This window comes from Rhododendron vialii, chromosome 4a (genome assembly GCF_030253575.1).
Source record: "Rhododendron vialii isolate Sample 1 chromosome 4a, ASM3025357v1".
NCBI classification, from domain to species: domain Eukaryota; kingdom Viridiplantae; phylum Streptophyta; class Magnoliopsida; order Ericales; family Ericaceae; genus Rhododendron; species Rhododendron vialii.
The window spans coordinates 24,575,059-24,582,602 of NC_080560.1; the positions used below are offsets into that span (position 1 = coordinate 24,575,059).

The 7,544-nt window shown below is 36.4% G+C and overlaps 1 long non-coding RNA gene across 3 annotated transcripts; it reads left to right on the top strand.

Annotated features, from left to right (window-relative positions):
- The first annotated feature begins 5,151 nt into the window (after positions 1-5,151).
- On the top strand, positions 5,152-6,341 carry LOC131322577 (uncharacterized). Of its 3 annotated transcripts, XR_009198896.1 has the most exons (4): positions 5,214-5,295; positions 5,563-5,670; positions 5,755-5,840; positions 5,981-6,021. It is a non-coding gene; the product is annotated as an uncharacterized LOC131322577 (long non-coding RNA). The 3 variants fall into 3 exon arrangements; XR_009198895.1 differs by lacking the exon at positions 5,981-6,021 and adding an exon at positions 6,133-6,341 and having other exon boundaries at positions 5,152-5,670; XR_009198894.1 differs by having other exon boundaries at positions 5,152-5,670.
- The last annotated feature ends 1,203 nt before the right edge of the window (positions 6,342-7,544 follow it).

The window sequence follows — 7,544 nt, forward strand, 5'->3', positions numbered from 1 at the left end:
ACAAAAGTAATAAGGAAATTTTTATAGTTAAATAATCAAAAATGTCATTTTAAACAATTATAAAATTCTATTCTTTTATAGATATTAGTACTTAATCAAATCTTTCAATGAATACCTTTAATATAAAGAATAGGATTTCTATTATCCAATGGATAAAAGTTCTCCTAACTATATCGTCCAATGGATAAAGAAGAAAACCAAAATAATAGAAGAAAATAAATAAATAATTTTCAAGTCTAGGGTTGAAAAGGTTCACAAGGTTCAAAGATAGGCAAAAAGGTCCATCTATGGTTAGGGAAATGTAACTAGGTGACTTCCTAATTTGGTTTCTCCAACTGGTCGGTTAGAAATGAATTATACACGAATTTCAAGGGGCTAAAATGTAATTACGACATATTATAGGAATTTAAAAGCAATCCAAGTAATAAAATTCAAATATTTAACGAAATTTTTATTGACTGAAAATCAGGGCCGTTACAGTATATATGCCTCATTATGTCACATATCCAAGTACACACTAGATTACATTGCACTTTTTAGATCTATAATAGGATTTCATTTCTTGTTGCTTACTCTTGCTATTGTTCTTCATTTTCTTAGTTAATTCTGCACTTTCCTTTCTTAATTAGTTGTAGTTTGTTATTTCGCTCTTCATTAAAGTGGCAGCTACGCTCTTGATCTATCTTAATCTCTAGTTTAATTTGAATTCCCTTATGCTTTCAATAATTAGCTTTGTTGATTCAATTTCTAGCATACATGAGTAGTTAATTAGGCTTGGTCATGGGGTGATTAGCACTCCATAACTTGAATTGATCATGATTTTCTCAATAAATCTTCATGTGTAGTTTGAAAATCAAGGTAGTTTGTGTTTGTCTATCAAATCTCGGCGGTGTTAACCTCTTTGAGGGCGTAGGCAAGAATAAGCCTACTTGCCACGCATAGATGCTTGGAACTCTGTCATCCCTTGCGTTTGCTAGATGAATACTAGAACTCGCGCTTGGTATTTGACTCTTTTTCTAGTTAAACGGGCTTAGTGTCAAATCCTCTGAGTTGGGAGATCGTTAATGCGTATCTCAACCCAAGTAATTCGAGAGGAAAGTTGATTGATTCAAGTTATGAATGTTAAAATCCCCCTAGACCTAGCTGCTTAGTTAAATTGTATTCAAAACACACTTAAATTGCATTTTTTTCTCCATTTCAAACTACGCCTAAAGTTAGCGGTCTCAAGGCCCCAATACTTGCATCTATAAATCTAATCAAGCCATGATGATAGTCTCTTGGGTACGATTCCGAACTTTCGGATTATTATGCTTCAACGGGCATATTGACCCTACACTTGGGGTGATCATATATTGATATATCGACGGACGAAGCATTAATCATGCGGAAATAAAATTTCAGAGAAGAACACAAATTGTGTGTGGTATTAATGATATAGTAAGCTTACTTTGGAGAAAAAAGAGCCACAGAGTTCGGGAGCGGGATACCCTCGGGTAGCAACATTGCCCTTCGACAAATTTAAAAGATGCGAACAATAGTTAATTCTAAAGTTTCAGATAAGTAGACTAATAGTCAAAGGAGGAAAAAGCGAATAAAAAGAAGATGGAGATACTAAGACTAAAATTAACATTAACAATGAGAAAATCGAGAAGTGAATCTATAATGAATATTGATGAATATTAATTACAGGATTCACAGCTATGGGGGTGCCCAACAAATGAGACTCAATGGAGGATTCGCCAATAACAAACTAACCAAACCACAATCATAGCCTAATAGTAGTAGGCTCTGAAATTAACTGGAAAACAAACAACTATTTGTACACAGATTTACATTTATAGACCTACCTGTACACAGATTCACATTTGTACACAAAATCAACTATTAAATGGCCTATTTCCAAATATGATTTTTCAACTTAAAGAATAAAGTCACAGATAAGATTTTTCATTAAACCGAAGTAAAAATACTTACTTTACATTGAGATTTGCTTGAATAACCGGACGCCGCCTTCACTTTCTTTGTGACTTTAAGTGCCTAAAAAAGAACCAAACTTCAACACACTTGTAAAAATTAAAAACCCTCTTCTTTAGGTTCCATGGCCTCCTTCATTTTGTCAAAGGTTTACATGTTTTACTTGGTGCTGAAAATGTTGAACTCACTCGTCAGAATATACAGAATGGGAACCAGCCTTGACTTGAAAGGAGTCAAAAGAACTACAAACCAAGTTATTAGGCTGGACCCGGTGTTACTACCTTTTTGAACAAACACTTCAAAAACTAAGTGAATGAAGTGGGGGCAGATCCGCTTCACTTGCCATGATTTATATCATGTGAATCAATACTATGATTGTATTGTAAATTCATTTAAATAGAGCCAATTCACCAATAAATACAATGAAATGTCAAATTTCTGGATACCACTGTTTGTTTTGAATAATTCATGAGCATGATAACCTATGCAAAAACTAAAAAACGGAAAAGAAAAACCGTAAACCTGATTCAACCTAGTTCATGACAATTATCAGATATTTCTCACAACCAAAGCAACAATTCAACAATGCATTTAACCAGATGGCCCGATTTATACTCAATCTAGCCAATTGATTTCATTCACAAACCTAAACTACGATTTTATCGTAAATTCCTTTCGATCAAAGCCAATTCACCGATGCTTACCAACAAATGCCTAAAGTTCAAGATACCAACTATTTTTATTTAGAGAACTCATAACCTCAATGGCCTATGCAAAAATGATTCAACTTAATTGATGACTATTATCATTATTCTCTCTTAGACTTGGAAGGAAGAAATTCAACAATCGAATCAACCACAGGACCCAATTGACACACAAACGCGCTAGTTGATTTCATTCACAAACCAAAACAACGATGTTATTGTGAACTCCTTTCAATCAAATCCAAATGACCAATAATTACTACAAAATGCCCAAAGTTCTGGATAGTATTATTATTTTTGTTCGAAGAACTCATTCGCTCAATAGCCTATGCAACAACCGTTTCGACCAGCATAGCAATTAGTAAATAAACAAAAACATGAACTTCAGCATCCACATAACATTTAATAACTATGAACCAATGAAATTGACGGTAGAATGATAGTAAATAATACCAGAGGAAGCCTAACTAATCTCTCTGATGCTCTATTTTGTGGAATTTCTTCTGACTACAACCAAAAAAAATTAGCAAAATAACTGGTCAAAAATCGAAACAACTGCTTTGATTGCAGGGGAAAGACATGAGATTAGATGTGTACTGGTCTCAGTCCAAGAGGCACAAAAACAGAGAGGCATACTAACTATGATTCCTCCAAGCCTGAGCAAGAAAAACAGGCCAAATCAAACATTTAACCGAACACTTGAAATGCGTTTAAAAAAAAGGAACCACACCCAGCCTCACTCACATACAAAATGCGAGCGAGTTTTGTGTTTTCTAGTAAATATTTATTCGAACAATTGAAATGCATTTTAAAGAACAAAACCGCACCCAGCCTCTCACACATGTTTTTTCAAAAAAAAAAAATTCAGGATGAGCCATCTATATAATAAAACCTTTGTTCTGATCACCGATGAAGGGTCACCCACTCATCGAAATGTAACTCCCTTTGCTGGTTTCCAGCCACTGAATCACAATACCAAGGAATTAGATAAATGAAATCAAACATGAAGTGAGAATTGACCTCCATAAATGATGATGAGAGAAAAAATCGTAGTACTTTCTCTATTTGGTGCAAACACTTTGATTCGCCATCGAAAATCCACACGGCAACAACTCTGGGCTTAAACAACAACTGTTGCTGAAACAACAACTGTTGCTGAAGCAACAACCACTTGGTCGCTGCTGTTGCTGGAGAGCTCCCTCCACTGCCGCCTACTGATCATGACTGAAGTGGAACTGATTGTCCCACATTGACAAACGGTTTGGTCGGAGGGAGAGAGAGGGATGCGGTTGTGCAGTGGGTCAATTAAAGAGAGAGAGAGAGAGAGAGAGAGAGGGAGGCAGAGTAGATGGAAAGAGCAATTTGAAAATTTTCTCCGATGGAAATAGTGGTGTGGCTAGGGTTTTGCTGATTATGTTTCAAATTTTGGAAATCAATTTAAGTAAAATTTTACCAAAATGCCGTTTATGATAGCCCTTGGATGGATTAGGTATTTACCAAAATGCCTTTTGTAGGATGAAGGGTAGAGATTTATGTAGGCATGAAGATAAATCTAGGGCGTTGGTTATCTTTTGGATTCAAACTCAGCTCTGTTTATATATATATATATATATATATATATATATATATAAATAGAGAGAGAGAGAGAGAGAGAGAGAGAGAGAGAGAGAGAGAGAGAGAGAGAGCGCTTACTAAATTTTGGGATCGAAACTTAACACTACCAATCCCCCGTAAAAATCAGCCCACAAATTCCACCATTTAATCCCGAAATTGTGGATCAAGATATTCATCCCATTTCCATTTCTTACCGAAAATCTTGACCAAAATTCTCTAAAACTTCCATTTTGATTTTACACCCAAAATCATGCAAAACCCTTTTTCATCCCAATCCACTTTCCTCTCGAAATCCCTCTGAAACTTGTCTTTCCTTGTTGCACGTTTTCGAAATGGTCTTCGGGTGAGCGGCGAAGAATCTCTGCTACGCGGCGGCGTCGAACAGACTCCGGCCACCGAGTACAACGACGACATATCATTTTCAGAGATCTATTTGGAAACAGCATGGCAACTACGATCTTCACGTTCTTGTGGGTACACGACAAGAATATTTATGGTGAAATTGTAGAATTAATCATGAAAAAACATGGTCGGTTTGAATATTGTCTATGTTCAGAAATATTTTCCATGGTAATTTTGCAAAAAAATAATCCATGAAAAACATGGTCGATTCCACCATGTTCTCAAATGGTTTATGACAATACATGGTAGATATGAAAAAATAAATCATGGAATGCATGTCATCAATTTTCATGGTAATCCTACCCTTTCTAAAGAAGATCACGTTTAGGGTGATTTTCGCTTGGCATTTTGGCCAATTTGGACCAATTTGCCCCTCCTCTCCTGGCACATTGCTCTTGGTAAGTTGGGCACAATTGCCATTTTACCTGCTTGTGTATGGTGGGCTACGGGGCACGATGGGCATCTAGCACCTTCCACATCCTCCCCTCCTTTCCCTCATTCTCCCTCTATCTTCCTCAGACCCTCTCTCTAGATTCTCTCTCTTCCTCTGACCCACTGCCACCGCACCGCCTCTTCTCTCCATCAATGGCACCACCACCAGGTCTCTCTCTCTCCGAGTCAAAGACGGTGATCCCATCCATCACTCTTGATTCTTATTCTTGCGGCTTCAAATTTGATTTGGTTTGGAATTTTGAAACTTTTCCTTTTTCCACTTCGGTGTGTTGGGTCTGTAATTTGATCAGTCTCTGAAGTAGGTCTAGATGCTTAGTTTTTATTTTTATTTAGGGTTTCTCATTTTCTTGGTTCGGATTGTTAGGTTTTGGGTTTGGGAGAATTATATATTTTGAGATGGGTTTCTATTTTCTAGGGTTTGTGGTGTTCGGTCAGTGGTTTCAGGTTTTTGTGTTGAGAATTAGCTAGGGCGGACTCCTCCGCAAACTCGATCCAGGATTCATTTGAAACTTGATTTTTAAAGGTGAATTTTCTATCCTCCGGGTTAATTGTGATTAATGCTAGATTAATGAGCTGTGCATGCCTAATGAGTGTTATTTCCTTGTAGGATGGTAATTGAGAGGGAATCATTTGATTTTTTTAGGTGGGATTAGAAGCTGTATGTAAGAAATGGATAGAATTCAGCCACCCCTGGTAAGCATTTTTCCTTCCTTAGCTTCTTTGTTCAGTGCTCTCTATGGTTTGAAATGTGTGACAGTTTCATGTTTGTCTTTTGCATGCTGGGATAACCTATTTCATATGTGTGGAGTGGTGGTTCTTTCTCTTTTTTGTAGCAATAATCCTTGAATTATCTAGCAATGTTATCTCTTTTTAGTTCTTTTATTATAGGTTGTCAAATACTGGTATCGAGAACGCATGAACAGATCTATAGTTTACTCGTCAGCTGCTATTTTTAACCTTTCTGATGGATACTTGGCTATTGTAGGCACTTGAAGCTCTAAAAGAGCCTTGACGCCCTAAGATGCGTTGGATCATGTTTTAGAAGCGATGGTTTGGTTGTCAAAGGTAGTAAATTAGTCTTCGGATAATATCTAGCTTATGTATAAGTGGGTAACCAGCATGTTCAAATTTATTCTCTTGCCCATTATCTGCTATACAGATTACACACTAAAACTAAATATGAACATCAGATTCTATCTTTCTTGAGTTGATTCTAACATTTACTTGGCAATGTTACTTTACCAACTCATATGCCATTTTGATTCATTGCAATGTTGGAAAGTTGGCTCATGTCTCTGTAATGTATGTAGATGAATGTCCATAGGCGCCTTAGCTGGAGTCTTTTCTTGAAAAATTGGATGCTTCTTTCCTCCATCATGGTAATGATGCCCAATTGCCCATTAGAAATAACATGCTTATTTCCCTCAATGGTTAAAATAACTTTTTAGTTTACTTGACATTCAAGGCTTTCATATTGTGTGAAAGTTTTCGTGTTGATAGCCGTAGAGATCATAGAAGGGGTTTCTTGAGTTGGTGGAAACAATTGCTGGCTTTGAAACTTAATTTTTGTCTGATGCTGTGAAAGCAATCTGTGTTATGTAAGGCTTATGGCATTTTTCATAGAACGTGTTCTGAACTATATTTCAAGCAGAAACAACAATTTCATTATTGCTGTTGCATTAAGTTATAGGTTTCCACGCTAAGTTTCATGGCTTCACATTCCTGCTTCCTTCCTATCCATGTACAGATTGTGTCTTCGTATTTCTTATATCCCTAATATCTTCCACAGGATTATACGCAGGAGTATACCTTTATGACTTTACTTTGTAATTGCCAGAGGTCTTAGTAAAGAATAGTTAGCAACTGGTGAAATTTTGTTTCTCTTTTGAGTTAGTGTTGACGTTTTGGCTTGTGGTATGAAGAGGATTAGAGTCGTTGAAATTTCTATGTGTGCATTCTGCACTAGCAACTATTTGCAGCTTAAGAGCTTTATCTTCAGCGCCTTATAATAGCTTTAAGATATAATGTTTAGCTTTTACAGAGGACCGAAGCCAAGAAGAGAATGGGTGGCTTACTTGGTATCAAGAAACGACGATGTTGTGTGGAGCTTTCCAATCTAATGCACAAAATCTTCAAGTTTAGGTTAAGAAGCAAATTGAAGCAGCTTGTAGATCAGTATGCTCTTTTTGAACAGCAGCACGCACAGATGGTAACTTTGTCACGTGTTTATAATCCATTTCTACGTTTCTTCTTAAAATGCTCTTTCAAGTTTTTTGATTTGTTTTCACTTTGGAACTTGTATGTGCAGTTGAAGCAGAAGACACTTGAACTCCAGATTGCTTATTTGAAAGTTTTGCTTCATGATGCTCCAATTCCTACTAATTTTTCTTGTGTTAA